Source organism: Typopeltis vanoorti, chromosome 5, assembly GCF_054136105.1.
Source record: "Typopeltis vanoorti isolate ZY-2024b chromosome 5, IOZ_Tvanoo_1.0, whole genome shotgun sequence".
NCBI classification, from domain to species: Eukaryota; Metazoa; Arthropoda; class Arachnida; order Uropygi; family Thelyphonidae; genus Typopeltis; species Typopeltis vanoorti.
In genome coordinates, this window is record NC_143553.1 from 172300824 (window position 1) to 172323058 (window position 22235).

The following is a 22235-nucleotide window of genomic DNA, read 5'->3' on the forward strand; positions in this document are numbered from 1 at the left end:
TAAAGGTTTTGAGTAATAATGTCATTACTTTCTGATGATCAGCATTGCCATCTATAATAAGATGTTTAAATCTATTGTTTCATGTTGGAATATATCTTTTTTTAATGTTGAGTTTGTGTACATCTATGTTTTGATTTGATCTTCGAAACATTCTTCTTCTTTCTTTTTGCTAGTTTATTTGGATTTTACTACATACCATAAGATGGTCACTTCCAATGCTGAAGGTGTTTATAACAGAGCAGTCTTGAAAGATGTTTATCTTACTGCTGAGGATAAAGTCAATTTCACTGGTTTCTCCATTTGGACTTTTCCCATGTCCACTTGCTATGTGTTTTTTTCCTTCAACGTACAGGTTTTCTTTTTCAAATTCTATTAACCTCGCTCCTCTATCATCTCTCATGCCATTTCCAAAATTTCCCATTGAGCTTTCATCTGATTGTTGTATACTAATTCTAGTATTAAAGTCTCCCATTACAATTCTGAAATTATTATTATTATTTGACACCTCCAGTGTCAAATAATATCAACAACAATTTTTTGTTGATCATGAATCCAACTCCACTGATTCTTTCCTTATCTTGTCCTCTATAATATAATTTTTTTTTAATTGAAGAATTTCTTCACCATTATGTCTAACTTCACACAGTCCGAGTGTGTCCCATTTTAGTCGGTTTAGCTCTTCAGTTAGCCATGCTTCACTGCTCAGAGTTCTACAGTTTAAAGTTCCAAGGTCTAGTTTCCAATGGCAGCATGATCTAGTTACCCGGGGATTCTTAGCACCCTCTGCCTTCGTGTTTAACTGCCTGCTGCCATAGGTGATAACAATCTGGGCTCCATGCAATGAGAGCCATTTTATTTCTGTTTGATTCATCTTGAAAGATTAGGCCATAAATTCACCACACTAGCCCAATGCAGGTTGGTGAATGGCGGTATTTTCACATGGGATCGCCGGTCTCAAAACCACTGGTCCGCAGCTCTTTATTCAGTATATTCAGAGCTGCGCTGATACAATGGGTGGTAGTCAAGGTTTCCTCCCATCTGCCACCTAGGGGACAAACTCGGTAGCCAGTGCTATTACATGCTGCCTAAGACATTTGTCCCTCAAGAATTCTAGAAATTCCACTCCCTTATTGCTACCTGCATCTTCCTCTCGCCAATTTATACTACTGTAGTTAAAATCTCCCATAACAATCATTCGTCTTGCACTTGCCAAAGTCAACTGTCTAAACATCTCCTGGTCCCCACTCTCTGTGTTCCTGGGTCTGTAGCAACACCTCACTAAATATCCTGTCTTACCCACCTCTACCTCACACCATATGCTTTCAAAATCATTAGTGTCACTGCCTTCCAAAGCCTCCACTCTTAGAAGACATAGGTCGTCACTTATCATACTAATCCACAGAAGCTTCCTCTAGTTCTTTTTCCCATCATCCTGGCAAAAAAGCCACTTCCTAATCTTTCCTCTCCTATTATGTTTAAATAATGAAAATACCTGAGGTTAGCAATGAATGCTAATAACATCAGATTCTTTCATAATATCGACATTCTGAATATGATATTACTATTCGTACAATCTGCTCGACCTCCTCTAATCTTTGTATGGTATTCAATTCTTGATAGTGTTCTGTGCCTTATCCAGCACAGATCCACAAGTTAAAATTGATTTGAACACTGTCTATAGTTTTATTATACTTAATGACAGAAATACAAACTCGAAACTCTTTTTAGAATCAGTAGCAGATTTAAAAAGACAACTTAATCTTAATAAATATGGTTAGCATTTCCAAGATTTGTGAAACTATTTCTTAGGCATCCCACCCAACAGCATCCATAAAGGGCAACCTTCATAGGACTTTAGAGTTTAAATAGTCTTCCACTTGTTTTGTGTTTCTTATTACAAATTTAATATTGTATTCCTAAAAAAGTCTCTGTGACAGATAATAAATATCAGAATGATTAAATTTGTTTAATTACTCCTCTTTGTGCTGCAAAGAGGAGTAATTAAAAAATTAAAACCAGCACCTAAGCATAAACAAGTGAACACCAGCTTACCCATCCTATCTGTTTATACATACCCATACCATGTTACATGCTCTTGCTGTACAAAAGGCATGATGAATCATTAACATTCTGTTTTAACCTACTGTTATTTTGCAATGTATCAACTTTGGATAAGTTATTTATTTTGCAAATAATATACACAGAAAGTGATAAGAGAATAAGATAAATAAGGTAGACATTAGATGGATGAGGTAGTAGTATTAGGTGTTATCTGCAAAAAAAGAAAATGTTATGGAGAATTTACAAGGAAAAAGGTGATCAGTATACACACTCACAGGCAGTACAAAGCTCAGGCTAGAAAGGTTACCAGCATAGTAAGGAAGGCTAAATCAGATTACGAGAAGACCTTAGCCAAGCAGGTGAAAGAAAATTCCAAAGAATTCTTTTTGCTATGCAGTAAGTAAAAGGAAGAATGACTTTGGAAGGATAACCTTAGTGGGTGCTAATGGTATCAAGATGTCCGAGTGTTAGATGTAATAGTCATTACCGAGTGACCACTTTTTTTTTTTAAAAGTATCACCCGAGCGAGGATATTTCTATGTCTTCTGTAGCAATAACTGATATGAGAATTAAAGTTAATGAATCAGAGGTACTTAGGATACTGCAGAATTTAAATCAAATACTGCTGTAGGTTTACCCATATATGGTACTAACGTACTATAGGTTGATCAACAACCTCTCGTGTATGGGCCAAACATAAAAAAAAAAAAAAAAAATTAGATGGGATATAAGCTCGGATATTATGTGAATCTGCAAAGGAATTTTCAATGCCTCTTACTTGGCTATTTAACTAGAGCTCTGGTATGGCAACTAGGGAGTGGAAGGAAGGTAAAATAGTTCCATTGCATAAAGGAGGATCTAAGACTGCAGTAGCAAATTACACTCTCAGGAGTGGTGGTAAAAGTATGGAAAGGTTGGCTAAAAACAGAATTAAGGAATGGGTAGATAAGAATATGATACTCTATGGTGGCCAACATGCTTTTTTTTATAATAGTGACAGATGAGTTGGACAAGGGGAATGGCTACACAGTGATACTGCTAGATTTTGCTAAGCCTTTTGACAGGATATCCCATGGAATACTGTTATGCAAATTAAAACAAATGGGGATGGATGTTAAACTGGTGATGTGGGTAAGAGAATGGCTTGGACAGATACCAAAAAGTAGTGTATGGAGGAGGGGATATAGCGTGTCCAAGATGAAGTATGTGACCAGTGGTGTGCTGCAAAGCTCTGTATTTGGACCATGTGTTTAATTTGTACATAAATGATATAGGAAATGACTTATACATTCGTTGTTTGCTGATGACGCAAAGTTGGGTAGCGCAATAATTAATCAAGCTGATATAGAGCTTGCAGGATGATAAGCTGGCAATATGGGCAAAAGATATCAGTTCAATGTGGAAAAGTGTAAAGTAATGCATTTTGAGATTAAAAGATTACAAGCTGTGTACCACATTGATGGAACAGTACTCCAAGAGACTGATGAGGCTAGAGACATAGGGGTGTTAGTGGATAGAGAGTTGAAGTTCAGAGGGCATATTGCTAAGGTGTCCAAGAGATAATGAAGTTATTATTTCTCTTCATGAGGTATTGATGTGTCCACATCTGAATTACTGTGCTCAGATCTGGTCAATTGGATTCCTTGAAGATGAGAAGGTGGTAGGAAAGAGTGACCAAGTTGGTCAGTGGTGTAAGGAATACTCTGCACATTGAGGATTTGTGGATTATGGAATTGATAGGCAGAGAAGAGACATGATAGAAATATTTAAGTTACTAAAAGGCTTTATAAGATTGATGCATGGGAAATATTTCAGCATTAGGATAGTGGTGAAAGAACAAGAGGCCATCCCTGGAAATTAATATTATTATTAAGAGACCTGTAGGAGTCAGGAACTCATCGAGGGAGGCCACATACTACACGCACCAGCTATCCTACTTATTCTTGAATTCATTCACACTGCTTGCACTCACAACATCCAACGGCAATCCATTCCAATCAAGCACCACCCTATGAGAGAAAAATCTAGCCCTCACCCCTTCTTAGTGGCATTCATTCTCCGCTTCCAAGGATGCCCTCTCGTCCTTTCCCCACCCTCATAAATTGAAAAATTCCATCAATTGAAATCCTCTATGACCCTTTCAGAAGGTTGCAAATCTCAATCACATCTCCCCCCTCTTTGTCCTGTTTACTAGTGTGTAGAGTTTACAAATTGCCAATCTGTCTTTGTAATCAGTATTCCATAATCCTGATATCATTTTTAATACTCTCCTTTGTACTCTCTCCAGTATATCCGAATCGCAACAGAAACCTGGAGACCAGACCTGCAAACAATACTCCAAGTGAGGTCTTATTATTATTATTCCTGATACCTCCAAGGAGTCCGAAGACTCATCGTGGGAGGACATCTACAACTGTCTCTACACCTAACCTCTACTACGAATCATCTCCATCAACGCCATCTACTGCCCAACTCCAACACCACCACAACTAGTAATTTTTGTCTGTAAATCGCGTGCGTTCTGAAGGGCCGATTTGTATGTATGCGGGATGAAAAACCCGAGTTTCCAGGAGAAAAAACCCTGCTACCTCCGTATGAGATCGGCTAACTCACCTTCTATTGAAATCGACCAGATAAAGATTCCTCCCATCGCGACGAGAATCGAACTTAGGCCTATTTTAATCGAAGGGCGCAACGTACCGTCATTCTTCCAATTGCGCTACGGAGGCGCTTATAATTATCAAGGCCTTGTAAGAGGCAAAATAACATACTTATCTTTATATGCGAATTTTCATTTCAATTATCTTTTGAGTTGTATTTGCAATCTTTCCCACATGACCCCTGAACTTCAACTTCCTATCTATTAACACTCCAGGATCTGTAGCCTCATCAGTTTTCTGCAAGCATAATCCTACCAATATAATACGACACTGAATATCTAATCATGCCGAAGTGAATGACTTTACATTTACTGACATTGAACTAATATCCAATTTCCCATGCCCACAATTCCAGCCTATTCAAATCATTCTGCAAATACTGCATATCAGTAGCATTCCTGATTACCCTACCCATCTTTGCATCTTCAGCAAATAACTGTATGTCCTTGTCAAATCCTTCCCAATATCATTAATGTATAGATTGAATAACAGCTGACCAAGCACTAATCGTTGTGGTACACCACTGGTTACCTTAAATCTTGCAGACTCGCATCCCCCGTATACCACTATTTGATATCTGTCAGTCAGCCATTCTCTTATTCATGCTAATATTTTATAATCCAAGCCCATCTTCTCCAATTTATGCAATAGTCTACCATGCTGTATTCTGTCAAAAGCCTTAATAAAATCCAAAAGTATCATGATGTATCCATTTTGTATGTACCAGTTTGTATGTCTGATTCTGATAGCCAGGTCTCACTAATGTCTACAATCTGAGGTCCCATCATACTGACTAAGGCAAAACTAAAGAAGAATGGAGATCTGCAAGTTATCCAACTGTGTCATGCAGACTGCAGACAAGAATATACAAAAGAACATGCAGGAAGATTATTATGTGTGTATACAGCTAGGAGTATCAGAAACAAAGGGGTTAACCTTTGTTTCTGATACTCCTAGCATTCATATACACACATAATAATCTACCTGTATCTGAGGCATAGCTAGAGGGGGAAGTTCGTCCCGAGCAGCACTTTGAACATTTTTGAACTTTTGTAATTAATTCTAAAATACAGTCTCGAGAACTCAATTCCAACTATTGTAAGTTTTTCTAAATAAAACTGATTAAGAATTGCCTACATTACTATGAAATAGACTTCAACAATGTCATCGACGATTTTGATAACAGAAAAGCAAGAAAAATAACATTTTAAAATGTTGCAATTAAAGTTTTACTTCAAAAATAAACATAGTGTTTTAATTTATTTCCCTATACGTCGTTTTGACTTTTTGTAGTATTTTTGGCGTGTATTGAGAGGGGGCAGCAAAAGCTCTAGCTACACCACTGACCTTCATGTTCTTTTGTATACTCTTGTCTGCAGTCTCCACGACACAGTTGGACAACTTGCAGATCTCCCTTCTTCTTTAGCACATTATACATATACACATCTTTGCAATTAAGTAAGAGTGTGGTTAACAAGGGTGTGAGGACCAGATTTTTCGCTTGGAATGGTGGATGAATGGAATGCATTGCCTGACTCAGTTGTGAGTGCTTCATCTGTAAATGAATTCAAGAAGAGGTATGATAGATATTGTGTGGATAGCTTGGGTCTCCCAATGAGTCTTCTGACTCCATGGAGATGCCCTTATAATAGTAATAATAATAATAATAATAAAAAGGCATAATTTAGCGTTCAGATCTAAATCCACAATAACGCTTTGAGCTTAACAAAAAAAAAAAAAAAAAAAAAAAAAAAAAAGTCAATATAGTTCAATGTAAAGAAAATACGGGAAGTCACAAACTATAGTCACAATCCCAGTATGGAGAGAATATCCACTTCCGCTGTTAAACCTTTTAAACATTCACTGATTTCCTAACAGGTCAAGCACATTGCTTTTCATTGTTTCACGACCATGCAGTGAAATGAATTCTAATCCATGTAATATATAAGTAATATTAAGAATATTTAAGTGATATCAAGCATAAAGACTTAATTTGTTCATATTACCACTTACGCGATCCCGCTGGGGTGACAATACTTATAGATATCATGTAAATAGTATAGATGATTGTATTTGGTAATTGTTTATATCAATTAAAATAGTAATCTCAAATAAGTACCTACGATATAACTTCATCAAGTATAATAAATATACAAACAAACAGATATATACAAAAAAAAAAACGATGAATATAACGTTTAATGGATCAAATTTCCTGTAATTTTATGAAGGCTCACGTAATAAGGAAGTAAAGAGTCGAATTTTTACAAGGTTAGTGGTGGGTGAAGGGAGCGTGCTGCAAATGCTGGCGATTCAAATTGATAAATATTACTTGCTGACTGATACCTGCTCTAAGTCTACAGCAGTATCTTAATAATAGTAATACAAATAATAAAAGTGGTGAATTAGCAATTATATAAAGATAATCCTTCTTATACCCGAATTTAACACAAACAGTTGAATAAAAAAAAAAATAAATAAATAAAAAATCGGTACAGACGTATTTTATATATCACTAACGATATGCAGTACACTTTACAAGGTTATTCACAAAGCTATGTTATCCATAGCAAAAATATTATTTTACATAGTGGTGAATAATTTCAACGACAGAAAATCGGATCATTTTTATAAAGATTGGAAAGCTTCTTCAGAAACAATCATTAAGTATTCTAATTTAAAAAAAAAAAATAGTAACATTGTAGATAATATTAAACTCACTGTATCAACGAAGACACGCCTGTCGTACTATCATTTTAAAACATTTTTTTTTCACGCTCGGTGAAGTAGGGGGAAAAAATTAAATTAAATTAAACCTCATTTTTATTTTAGCACCACAAAACACGCACAAATCGCCCAACTCGATTACAGCGCAAATAAATCCTCACCGCCAGGGACTCTTAGCCATAATTGAACCCCTATAGGAGAAAGGGAAAACAAATACATTAGAAAATGTTTTCAACACTTTACAACTTCGATCAGCCATTTTTATGAATTAATACAATTTACTCGCATTTATTATTATTAGCATTATGAGTATTATCATCATGTAGTCAAAAGACTCACATTAATCATTACTCACACAATACCGATCATCCCTCTCCTAAACTCATTGACTGTCAGGCAGAGGCGGTTCAAACAGGTATCTGACCTTCTGACATTTGGATGAATGAATACATATTACTTGCATTTATTATTATTATTATTATTATTATTATTATTATTATTATTATTATTATTATTATTATTATGACCAGACACCAAAGAAAAGTAATGACCCACATCAAGGTAAGCCGCTTCCTGATCCTAAAATTACAGATAACTTTGATTCATTTAAACTCATGGTGAAAGACTTATTAAATGCACACATGGAACAAATTTACAAAAAATTCGAGGAGTATGAACATTACATACAGTTCAATAACGAGACCTCTGAAAAAATGTTAGGAACCGTGCGAGAAATAAAGACGAAATTAACGGTAGCGATAGAAACGCAAGAAACACTCCAACGCGAAAATCAAGAATTGCGGAAAGAAGTAAACAGATTCAAGTGTCAAATGGAACACGTGGTACAAAAAGAAAGAAAAAAAGAACTTCAAATTGAGGGAATAACGAAAGAAAATACAGAAGACTTAAGCAACATAATGCAACTGATCGGCAGCAAAATTAGAATTCAAATTGCAACCAGAGATATCACCCATATCAACCGAGGCACACAAAAAAATAAAGAGAGACCGCCACCAATCATCGCTCATTTTACCAACAGAAATCTGAGAGACTCCATTCTTACAGCAAGCAAGAAAACAAGGCCGACAACAACGATCTTTACTGATAAGAAACTCCCAACACCAATCTATATAACGGAACACTGGACTTCATACTTCAAAAATCTTCTATACCAAGCAAGGAAGACAAAAACAGAGAAAAACTACAAGTTCCTGTGGACAAAGAATTCCCAGATATTTTTGAGAAAGAATGAAAACACTCGAGTATACATAATTACAAGTGAATCCGACTTACACAGCCTACCAATATAAAACACAAACGTTTCACATCCTTAAGAATAAGATTAGAACTCATTTAAAAACCATATAATGGAGATCTTAAACATAGGCGAACATATCCAGTCAGACAACATAAACTTCAAGGTCTTTGACTCTTTGAAGAAATGGTCAGATAACATTTCCACCAACACCAACTTCACTATCATACACACAAACATAAGAAGTATATAAAAAAAAAAACACTGGCTTACATTAATAACACAGCTCAATTATACCATGATAAGCATAGATGCGCCTAATACAAATGTACGCATACAACATAAATAATTATCAAACCTACAACTTATGTAGACCAAACAAAGGAGGAGGTGGCATTGTGGCATTTATCAAAGAAAAATACAATGTGACAGAAAAACAAACTCACTTCGAACATGCGGAAACACTAATTTTAGAACTCACAAATAGCCACAATAATATCAAATACACAATAAACACAAACTACAGACCTCCAGATAATAATCCACTCGGTTTTCTTCACGAGTTAGAAACATGGCTAAGCGGCATCGAACCGCGTAAAACACACAGGCTCATCCTAATAAGAGACATTAACATGAGTACTCTTGACCACGCTTCTTCAACCACTAACACATATCTTGATGTACTAAGTCAGTACAACATAAACCCTACCATTAACTCCCCAACAAGAGAAGAAATACTCAATAACTCACTAACACAATCATGCATTGATCATATCAACATACGGGCTCCCATCCATACATATACATCATCAATAATTAATATCAAAATTGCCGATCACTACTTTGTCTCAACTTCGTTTTATTACGTTTCCTACACCCCCCTCTTGCCACCACAAGAACCGACAAAACTCGATCATACTGAAGAGCATTGTCGATAACCAAGTTAAAAATACAGACTGGAATTCGCTACTTAAAATAAACGATCCTGTAACATTATACGAGAATTTTCAACTAAAGTTCACAGAAATATACAAAAAAGCAACAAAACCTACACAAACGAGGCGATAAACAGACAACAATCCATGGATAAATGACGACATACTAAATACTATTACTGTAAAAGAAAATCTATGGAAAAAACTTAAAAAGTCACCCTGTAACATACATTTACAAACCTTATACAAAAACACAAGAAATAAACTAACAACAAAAATTCGTAGGGCAAAAAGACGATATTAATTTCAAAAATTCATGGAATATAACGACAACATTAAGCAAACATGGGCTACACTCAACGAATTAGTAACCCGAAAAAAGAAAACTTCAACACAAGATTTTATTGCAAAAAGCTTCGGTCAGGAAACAAACCAAGAGTAACTAGCAGACTCATTCGACCATGCTTTCACAAACAAAATCACACAACTCAAAAAAGACAAACTACCATCGATCAACAAAAAACTACCGACAATTAAATAAAACCAAACACCACTCCAGAAATAGATAAAATAAGACTCACAGACCTTAAAACACACTTTGAACAAATAAATCCAATAATTTTGAACCTCTGGAACATAATATTCGAAACAGGCATTATTCCACAACAACTAAAAACTGCAGTAATTACGGCAATATACAAACACGGCAAAAGAAACGATACTCAGAACTACAGACCAATAGCTACACTACCAGTCATCTCAAAAATTCTAGAAAAAATAACACACACACCAGACGACAGAACTATTTACAGAAGTACAACATCATCTCGCAAAACCAATATGGCTTTCAGAAAACAAAAAGCACCATTCTTTATTAGAAGACATCGCCGACACAATAAACAAAGCTCTCGACAAAAACAAGTACGCCGTCTTTATACTGCTGGACCTAACCAAAGCATTTGACACACTTGAACATGACATACTACTCACCAAACTACACTCAATAGGTATAAGAGGAACACTGCATACATGGTTCAAGAACTACCTCTCAAACAGAAAAAAAGTAACAAAAATAGGTACATGTCACTGTCGGAGTATACAAATAAAACACGGTGTACCTCAATGTGCCATATTATCACCCACTCTATTCAACATATACATTAATGATGTTCATAACATATCCATAAGAAATCAAATATTTCAACACGCAGATGACACTGCACAACTAGCAATCCACACAGACATCAACATGGCTCTCTGCAAAACACAGCAAGATCTAAATGAAATCACAACATACTACCCAAACGCAATTCTAATCAACGACACCAAAACACAGATGTTGATAATACACAACCCAAGAATAATACGCCCTGCATCACTATCGATACATTGTCACGCATACCGCTGCATTAACAACAAAAATACCTGCCAATGTTCCGAAATCAAACCCGTAACACTCGCAAAATACCTCGGTCTCTAAATAGATTCCCACCTTAAATGGACAAAACATATAGAATACCTACACTCCAAACTCCGGATCATCGCAGCAAAACTCTTCCAAGTTAAAGACATTATTCCACCCAACATAAAAAAACTCCTATATCACGGTATCTACGAATCCCTACTCAGATACGGAATAACAGTCTATGCAAATACATCAAACAGCCACCTAACAAAATTAGAAGCATTACACAGGAAAATCGTGTCAAGAGTGATCTGGACACCTTACACGCAACAACCAATATCCGACAAGCACACGGCGACACATAGAATCCTGAGCATTAAAAACCTGAAACACTACATGACATTAACAAGGAATTACTTCAATATCACCTATCGAAACAACAGAGACACATATCGTATAACACGACCTACAAGAACTCTCTACATCCCCACACCCTTCAACCATTCATACGGTTCTTTTGTGAGATCACATCAGATACCCACGCAACTCAACAACCTACCAAGAAAGTTAAAACACGTAGATAACTACAGAACATTAAAAAAGCGAACTCTGGAAAATATACCCACAAAGTTAAGAAACCATTAATATACACATCACAAATCACTAGCATCCCATGCCTACATCCCATGCATAAACAGTAACAACAACAACATAAATGGTGAATGCTAAATCCCACTCTCTTCATAAAAGCTAACCCAAGCTTTGAAGTAGGTGGGAGGATTAACTTGCCTCACTCATCTACAAGTATTCCTTATAAGCAAATCACTCTTTCTCAAACTTTAAAAAAAATATAAAAAAAAAATAATTAAAAAATTATAGAAAAAAAAAAAAAAAGAGCTGGAGGCCTGTGTAGCTCAGTAGAAGTGGCGTTTGCACTCTACAGCGCTTGACCGCACGAAGAAAGGGTTTGGTGGTTCAAATCTAGTCGCCGACTAGAGGAAATTTTTCTAAGCCTTTTTTCGACCGGTTCCCGAGTTAGTCGATCTCTGGCACGGGCAAGCGGGTTTTTCCTCCCGGAAACTCGGGTTTTTCGTCCCGTAAACTCAAGAAAATCGACCGTAGAACCCACATTATTTTCAGACATTAAATATATTGTGTTAAGGTTAGGGACCACGAGATGGCGGCACATTTGAGCCGTCTCTCTTCACTGTGTACCGCTTAATTAGTGATAGCCTTGGGCCATCTATCTCCGATTGGTACCAGTGGAGATTGAACTGCCGACTCAGTCTCCAAAAGTTAGATAGGGCTAAATGGCCTCGCCTACTCCCGTATACGGGAATAAAAAGGCGTTAGCTGATTTTTTTTTTTTTAGAAAAAAAGAGTGTTATCATCATGCAGCAGTCGAAAGACTCACATTAATCATTACTCACACAATATCTATCATTCCTCTCCTAAACTCATTGACTGTCAGGCAGAGACGGTTCAAGCAGGTATCGGACCTGCCGACCGCCAGGGGCCCCGGGCTTGTTGTTATTATAAAGAAAAATTTATTGCAATGTTTGGAAATAAAATCTTAATTACATATTATATGTATTTAATTTTTTGTTATAGTGAAGTCCTGGGTCTCTTTGCAGCATTGTTTTACCGTAAATTTTACTGCCAGTGACCCCAGCCAGGTTAATCCGCATTTGCTATCAGGGCTGACAACTACCGCTGGCAATCCATTCCAGTCATTCACTACTTCCTAAGTGAAAAAGAATAATAACAATAATAAAAATCTGGCCTGCACACCCTTACTAACCACACTCTTTTCCAGGGGTGATTCTTAGCTCTATCTCTAATCGTCATGTACTGAAAGATTTGTTCTTGTATTAATTTTATAGAATCCCTTTAGTTGCATATAAGTTTATAACATGCCAGTACTTTCCGTGGGTCAGCTAGATTTTGCAATCTGTACACCTTCTGTCTATCCTCATACTGAACATTCCATAGACACGACACTACTTGGTCTTTGGATCCTCTCCTCCTCCACCTTCTGATTCCCCAAGAAACTCAGGTCACCAAATCTGTGTGCAATAGTCACGATGTGGCCGAATCATAGCCTTATAAAGAAGGATAATAATCTTTCTAACTAATATTGTCAATGTGTTCTTCAACATTCAAGTAATCGTTTCTGCTATTTTGTCAACATTTGAAATATGTACCCTGAGTGCAAACTCCCTCTCCTCCTTATCACTCCCGGGTCCCTAGTGTGTGTTAATTTACTGCAATCAAGCAGCATCAGTATTATACACAACATGTAAACTATTTCATCGTGAAGTGCATAAAGTTATAGTTTGCAATATTAAACTGCCAGCCATCATTCTTCCTTTATATCGTCAATCTATTTAAATCAACCTGAAGAATTTCTACATCACCTCTATCAACTGTTGCCCTCCTAGTTTTGCATCATCAGCAAAGAACTGAATACCTCCCCATGAATCATACTCTTCATCATTCGTATACAAACCGAACTATATTGGCCCTAATAGAGAACCTTCAGGCACTCCAATAATTACCCTCATTCTCCTGAACTCAACTCCCTTACATACTACTCTTTGGTGCCTGTCAGTCAACCCCTCCCCCCGATCCATGCCACCAAATTCACAAGGTTCCCATTTATCCCAACATATGCAGTAATTTTTCGACCCTGCAGTATTCTGTCAAACACCTTAGCAAAGTCCAGAGCAGTGACCTATTATGCTAATAAGTCACTAAGGGAGGACCTACCTTTTACAATGCCATGCTGTCCACCATGGAGTGTCTTATTCCTATCTTCTATTCCTGAATTATGCCTTTAGGCAACTTTTCCAATATCTTAACCACCATTCTAAGATAATAAATGGTCTGCTATTTGCTACTTAGGCGCTGAAGCAGCCTTTATCTATCTTATGCTCTTTCTTCAAATCTTTCCAGGGTCCACACAGATTAAACAACTTTGTCGGAGGTAGTTTGAGTACTCTTGCACATTCTCATTGAAAAGGAGCCCACGTATTGTCCAATTCGACTGCCTGTTTACATCGATACTTTTCAGTAGGCTAACACCTCTGGTTCGTCTACCCCAATTCTCACATCGGTCTCTGTCACATCAGCAAGTTCAAAATCTTCAGCTTTGCAAACGGATTTCACAGTAATTCGACTATTTCTTCTGCTTATGTTGTTGCTTCAACAATTGACATTGATTAAAGTTATCAATTCATAAATTTCTTCCTCTTAAAAAAATTCTTTCAAGTATTCTTTGACCTGCTTAGCAAAGTTTCGCTTACACTGTGATATAGTTATCCTTACCTTAGTAGTTATCCTTTTTGCCTGCACTTCGTATTGGTGATGAGCATGCTGATCACTTTTTCTTTAGATTCTTTCCTCAATATTTTAAGTTCCTGCTTGAAATAGCCGCTCATTCATTTAAACCCCACTTAAACGATTCTAGATGTGCAGTTTGATACTGCTTCTCTCAAACAATTCCATGCACTAATGGCATTCCTTCCTTGAGTTTCTTATTCCATGACACTGCTCCACACTGCCTCTTAAGTTTGTCATAATCGCCAGCTTTGATACTTCACATAACCGTTTTCTTAACTGAGAATTCGGCGTGGTTAGCCACCTTCTAGAACAAGACTGAATGATCACATTCCGTGAGAGGAGACAAAGTAATCACTACGGTTACGGAAACATCTTGGGATGCTATTATCTGATTCAGTACTCTCAAATCCTAGTTCCCTCTATTACAGGCTGTTTCTCACATAGTAACTGTATAACTTCCATCTTGACATGTGCCTTGTTAATCTATCTGATCTAAATTTCCATAATAATTACTCGGCCTACATTCATTGGGCTAATCTGCTCAATCTTTTTGCACACTTCCTGATCTGTAGCAGCAGTCAACAATATATTTTGTCTTGTGGGCATTATCTCGTACCAAATGGGCTCAAGTGAACTATCTTCCTGAGACTTTCTGACTCAATGTACAGATAGGTGTGTATACTTTTTTCTTTTTTAGATTTACAAAGTATGTTCACCTGAAGATTTACTAGAGTGTGTATGCAAGGGCATATTATTATATAGGGCGCTATTATTATATAGGGAGAGGGCGCTGTGTTGGCATACGAACGGTTGCATGGTTATCGCTGGTCCGGTTTTATCATACTTTAATGTGGTTCAAACTCCTGTTTTTTAAAAGTTTCAAAACGTAACTCTACTTGTCACGCTGAAGAGAGTGATATACAATTCATCGAAATTGGATCAGTGGAACACAAATTTTGAGTGTGCTGAAAATTGAGCAGAGTTCACCGTGGTCACTAACAAGCATAGAACAAAGCACGTCGCCATCTTTGCAGTTGTCCAAGGGAAGAAAGGTGAGCCATGAAATGCAACAAGTGCCTGAAGGAATTATGGTCCGACGGAAGTCATATAACCTGTAGGAAATGCCTTAGGAATATTCACTTTACAAGTTCTAGAGCCTCAGAAGCAACATGGCAATGTAAATACAATGCCGAACGAGAGGAATGGAAATGCCTATACTGCAGAGAGAACAAAGAAACGCCGGCACCCAAGATGCAACTGATTACGCCGGAGGCAGAATCGGACGATGAACTGAACAGACCAAAAAATACCTCTGAGTCATATAATTTGCGTTCCGTAAATTTATTACTAGAAAAAGGTTTAGAATATATAAAAGTCAGCTTGGTAGATATTGTCCAAGAACTCATTGATAAACAGAACAAACAAATAACAGAAAAATTAGTGAATATGAAGAGTTTGTTAAATTTAATAATTCAAAAGTCGAAGAAGTTTTACAAAAGTAAAAGACATTGAAACCAGCATTAATGCACTAACTGACAGGCAGTTAGTGCATTAATACATCGGGACTCCGTCAAGAAGTATTTAATTCCCCAAAACTACAATACGATGTTATAAACCAACAACAACATAAAGAAGACCTTGTCATTAACGACCTTCCAGAAACTGAATTCACAGAAAATCTCAGACGTAGTTTGAAAGTTAGGCCACGCAATTGACATCCCCCTACAGCATAATGATACTCAGACCATAAATCGGATTCCCAGGAAGAATGAAAAATAAGGCTTGCCACGACCCGCACCAGTCATAGTTCGTCTGACAAGCAAGGCTACAAGAGACAATCTCACAGAAGCCAGCAGACTGAAAAAACCAGTTGGCAGGGATTTAAATGCATCGTAAGACAATACGCCAATCTTTCTATCTGAGTATTTAACACCTTTCAATCAGAATCTTTTTAACCAAGAAAGAAAAGAAAAAACAGAAAAAAAGTATCAATTTTTATGGATCAAAGACGGCCAAATATTCTTGAGAAAGTCACAGACTTCAAAGTGTATACAAATAAAAAGCTTGAAGATATAGATAGGTTGCCAGAGTGAAACAAAAAGACTCCAACTTAGTTCAATAAGAAGATCTCAACACAACAAAAATGAATGTGAACCATTAGATAGATGTAATTACACCAGCATACATCAGTAATTGTACTTTCGAATCGCTTGATGCATGGAACACAGTACAAGCGAGAGGACTCTCAATCTTGCATATTAACATCAGAAACATCCGAAAACATTGGTTATTGTTACAGGCTTATCTGAGGAATTATACTGATGTTATTGATATATTGATTCTAACAGAAGTATCCATAACTAATGACGAAGCGACTGCTTTCAAATTCCAGGCTTCCAACAACATAGATCATGCCACCAAACAAAAAGAGGGGGTGGATTATTAATATATATCAAACAAAAATTAATAGCAAAAGAAACGGCCTATCAGTTTGAGCATGCTGAAACCCTTTGCCTCGAAATCACTAATACCACCAAGAAATATGCTCAACCGAATACCTAATGATAATTGGCGACATAAACATAAATATTCCAAACGAAAACCAGAATAACACTGTACAATACCTAGGCACGCTATCCATGTATAATCTAATACCAACAATAACATCATGTACTAGAGAAGAAATATTCTGAAATGCTACCACTGCCTCCTGTCTAGATCATATAAACATCCGAGCACCACGAAACAGTTACACTGCGTCAGTCATACATTGCAAAGTAGCAGATCCAATCCATCTTACTTCAATAATCTCTGACTTGTATACCTGAGAAACTCTTCAGTGAGGAGTGTCAAGGAAATAGTCTTGGTTCTGTGTTTTTATTTATATGTTTTTTAAGTTAAGGGATTTTACATCTCATATTGTTTCTTATAATAAGCCAAGTAAGAAACTCAAAGAGTTTCATGCCGAATATGGAAACTATATCAAGTTCGGCGATTCCAAGCGTAAGCAAATACCTGGATTGTGCAACACCTAACCCATTTGGTTGTGCATACTGAGGCAATTCATAATAATGGTGGAGCAAGCTCCAATCACTATTCTTGGTATTTACGCATAATGTGAACTTAGCTCCTAGGAGCTGTACCACTGTTCTACATTATGAAGAAGGTTACTACCCAGGCCGGTTTCACCCTTACTATGAGTTGCCTCAGTTATATATATATATATATATAAATTATTTGTACACCTTACCTGTCATGCAAATTTCAGTTCCTGCCACATGCAATTCAAGGAGCGATTGCGTAAGTCTGGTAATAGAAGGTGAGTTGTGTTTTGCTCTGTACTCGACTTCAAGATGCGACGTTCAACTGAATTTATGGTAGTTGGGTGTCACACCAGTGGTCCTTCTTTCTGAAATATATCTACCCATATAAGTATACTATACCGAAATCCATTGTTGCTTATTGCATCGAAAATGGAAAATTGATGGTGCTACCCCAGCAAGAAAATGCCCTGGGAGGCCACTGACATTAAAATTGACCGAGATCGACGAGCTCTATTTTTGAACGTTCGAACATCTTCTACGTCATCAAGGGCAGCTGCAATGAAGCCACACGTCACTCCCCTCAATGCCGAACGACGTGTAGGCTGTATCCTTTCACACCGTTCCTGGTTGGTTCTCCGGAACGAAAATGGTTCTACAGCTCTATATCACGTTTTCAATGTTTCACTCTGAGAGTTGTGTTTAAATCTGGAGATTACCCTGGCAACGGTTCCCAAAGGACTGCCTCATTCAAACTGTCCAGTTTGGTGAAGGCTCAGTAATGGTATGAGGAGTTTCCTTTGGATGAAGCTTGATCCGATGGAGGACGTGCTCGAAGCCATAACGCATAATGGCTAGCTGGACATCCTGAACAACTACATACTCCCGACGCTGTGGAAGTACTTTGGCAGTGACCGTTCTTGTTTCAGCTCGACACTGCGAGTTTGTGATTGGTTTCGATAAAACAACGTTGAAGTCTCTGCCTAGCTCGCTCAGACTCCAAGCCTCAACCCCCATCTGCCATATTTAGATCGAATTATAACGCCGAATTCGTTCTAGACCATCATCAGGAATGAGAGGTAACTTGGCGAGAGGAATTGAAGAATATTGCTATTGCGACTTATCAGTGATTGGTTCAAATAATGCTAATACCAGAAGCCTAGTTGCTGTCATTCAGCCGAAAGCTTATCCCACTCAGTACTAGAAATGAAATCAGAATTGAGCAAATATTCAGTCAGTAGGTCGTTTGAATAATGCAGTTAATTGCAACTGCTCTCAGAAGCAATTTGTTACATTTGCGAGGAAGTCAAAACCTCAAGGGAGGATGCGAGCTCAAGCGTGTATGGAGATACCGTGGAAATATTTCCCGGTTATGCTGCAAACATTCACTTTATGCATGTGCAATGGAATGTGCTTCGGGTGGGAATATAATACGATTGCACAAGGTGACTGAACTGGAATCTCCTTCATTCTGATTTTCCTCATAGATTTAAAAGCAAAGGGTGCAATACGTTGAACTGAGCAGTCACTGATATAACAAAGGATGCGTCGAGATATTCCCTCTAGGTCGGTAAATTAATGAAATACGAGTTTCCGGTAAAGCAGTGCTGTCTGCTATCTAATATGCAAGAAATAAGTTATAAAAAACATATATTGAACAATAATGCTTCAAAAGGGCGAGAATCTTCAAAACCTTGCGACAAAAGCCCGCCTCTTTAGCACATTTTCCGCGTTGCGAGACAACAAACCCAGTCAAACATCCGAGACTTGCAACAATTTTCGCCATTGTGTCACGTAAAGTAAGTGAAATACATGTCTGACGTTTGCAATTCCGCAGTCGATTCTAGACAGCCACTTTTCTCAACCTGGCTTGGAGAAAGAAAGTTTACAGTCAAGTATGCGGAGTTATCCGGATTTAGTGACGACTTCTTGACTTGCCCGAATTTTTCAACGAACACCCTCAAACAGAATGAACGGTCAAATTCCTCTTCTGGTGTAGTCTTACTTAAAAAATGAAAGAATTGCATTCGGGAACGAAACCAATTATTAACGATTACTTGTTTTAGGAATTAACAATGAAGTAACTTCTGGTAATGAGATCATGGTTGGTGCATTTTTCTATAAAATCTCATCAGAGGTAACAGGCAAGTTTGAGATGTTTGCAAAACAGGATTTGCTTTCAATATATGCCAGTGTGGTCTTCCGCAAGAGAACGCGTTGCAATGTCTTCACAAATGAATTTAACTTCGTAGCCATTGTGTCATTGTGATGGCTAGAATAATGATGACAACAAGGAAACGTTAAACGGGATTTACTTTCGCTTATGTGGACGTCCAGCACTTTATAGGTGGGCCAAACATCAGAATTATCCCAAACGATAACATCTAAGTTGCGTGTGACGCGGAGAGGGGGCTGTGATTTAAATGCTCGGATTATCTGGGCTTGGGAGAGTATTCGGCGTGAAACTGAATGCAGCAGTTTATTACTACTTGGCGTGACGGAGGGCTGGCAGTGTCATTTAGTCAAGGATTCAATTAGAGATTCGGTGGGATATTCTTCGTTTGGTAACCATTTATTTTGCCTAGACGTTGATTTAACGAATGCATATGTGGGTGGGTGGGAGTAGTATATGAGAATAAGTGAGGCTCATCGAAATCGGTGGTAAATTGTAAGGAACTCCAAATACTATTTTTCTGTAAAATTCATAATAGTTCATTATTCCAGTGCACAATCGTAAATTAAACGTTTGGGTAAAACGACCTGAGATGACGTTTTTGCCTGCGCGCCTGAAAGCAAGTGTACAAACTGTTACATATCAGTAGTGCGAGTGAGGAGAAGGAATTAAAGGTCTGCGTTTTGTTTCATGAACAAGCGAGGATTCTGCCTTTGATAATCACATTGAGAGAAAGATTGTTTTCAACGAATACGCCTGAAAAAATAAAAAAAACTTCACTTTTTACGTGTTGAAGTTAGCTTCTCCTGTATGTCGATTTACGCAACTGACTTACGGAATAATATTTTAAACGATAAGGCACAACACCTATGAGGATTGATAGCAGGGAACGATGACTGAAAACAACACACACACACACACACACACACACACACACACACACACACACACACACACACACACACACACACACACACACACACACACACACACACACACACACACACACACACACACACACACACACACACACACACACACACACAGATAGAGGCCCTCCCTTTCAAATGTCGTGTCCTCTTCTATTTGACGGCGTAACGAAGGTTTTGTTGAACAATCCCAAAGGCGTGTAATATTTTCGAACATCCAGAGTAATTCTCAATTACAACGCTAGTAAACTACGAAGCAAGAAGTTGTAGTTTCTGACCAATTATGTGAACTATATTGATGTAATTTTTTAATTCGAGAAAATGTTCCAATTATTTTATTCTTTCCCACAAGAATGCGCATCTTTGCCTTCTAACGTTCATCACTGAGAACTCGGCGATTAAATTTCGAGCAATCAGAAAGGGAAGCGTTTGGATTCGGTTCGATTAAATCCTTAATTCAAGTAAACTTCATTACTAGAGGTAAAGAAAGGTTAAATAATTTTAGCGTACCTGCAAGGTTACTTGTAGAAGTATTTTTTGAGGGACATCCTAAATGGTAAGTCCTAATGGTTGCAATGATGGCATTTCACACTGAAGCCGTTCAAACAATTCATGCGATTTCCTATCGCGCTGATTATCGCCACACGAATAAGAATCTCACCTTTGCGTTTTCTGTGTTCATTTGAATTTGCGAATATGTTAGAAACTTTTATTAGGAAAGAACATTATTGTTAAAAACCAAACGTTTGGCAATTTGTGGTTGTTAAAAGCAACTACAATAAAGTTAGTAAATTTCAAGAGTATAAATAATATAAATTCAACGGTTAATTTTTGAAGAATCTGCTTAAGGAGTCTGAGATTAATTGAAGATAAAAGGGCCTTTATTATTACTTGAAAAAAAAAGATAATAAAATAATATAAAAGTTAAAAAAGAACCAAGAACCCATAAAATGTATTTATTAAACGTCTGTACTAACCCAAATGGAAACCGAAAATCGTTAAATTAAAGGCCATTTAAGGATTACGAACATCCCCGTCTCAAATGCACTATTGCACGTAAGCGAATTGCCGACCCTTGCACAACAGGACTATCTGAGATCATAAACTAAATTATAAGGATATTTGGAATTTGGGTATTACAGCTGCTACCAAAGTGGAATGGAATTTCTTGCCTGAAACTCGATTCTTTTTCATCCAACCACACAGGCCTTCCGTCAAGAAAAAAAAAAAAAAACGCGTAATTTACAGATAAATTATAATCGTCTTGTAGACTTGGTTGCTTTGGATATATGAAGGTGGTCTAAAGGGTTCAACATTAAAAACAAAAAACGCATTTACAATTTCAAAATTATTTTTATATTTCAACATAATCTCCCTTAAGACTAACACATTTATTCCAGCAATGCTCCATCGCCATTATCCCGTCCCTGTAGTGGTTCTCAGTGAGATCTGCAAAATACCCCTCTAAGGCTGCAATCGCCTTTTTGATTCGAAGAAAAACGCTGACAAGCAAGGAAGATTTTTAGTTTTGGGAAGAGATAGAAGTCAGAGGGAGACAAATCTGGGGAATAGAGTGGATGTTCCAACAATTCCTAGTCCAGATCCCTGAATTTTCCCATTGCCAAAACACCTTTGTGCGCAGGTGCATTAGAGATTTTTTTCCTGCAAACCTGATCTTTTCTCACGATTTTTTTCTCCCGGTCTGAT

General features: G+C 37.3%; 1 protein-coding gene across 3 annotated transcripts in view; it reads right to left on the reverse strand.

Moving 5' to 3' along the window:
* Positions 1 to 22235, reverse strand: part of LOC150107063 (BTB/POZ domain-containing protein 6-like) — a 97200-nt gene that overhangs the window by 14333 nt on the left and 60632 nt on the right. The window contains exon 1 of one of the 3 annotated variants that reach the window (XM_090392935.1): positions 7443 to 7577. The exons of 1 other annotated variant lie outside the window; for it this stretch is intronic. The gene's annotated coding sequence lies outside the window, so the exon portion shown is untranslated. Of the gene's footprint in view, positions 1 to 6734; positions 6826 to 7442; positions 7578 to 22235 lie in introns of those variants that run through there. One more of the 3 variants, XM_090392936.1, reaches the window with a different exon arrangement.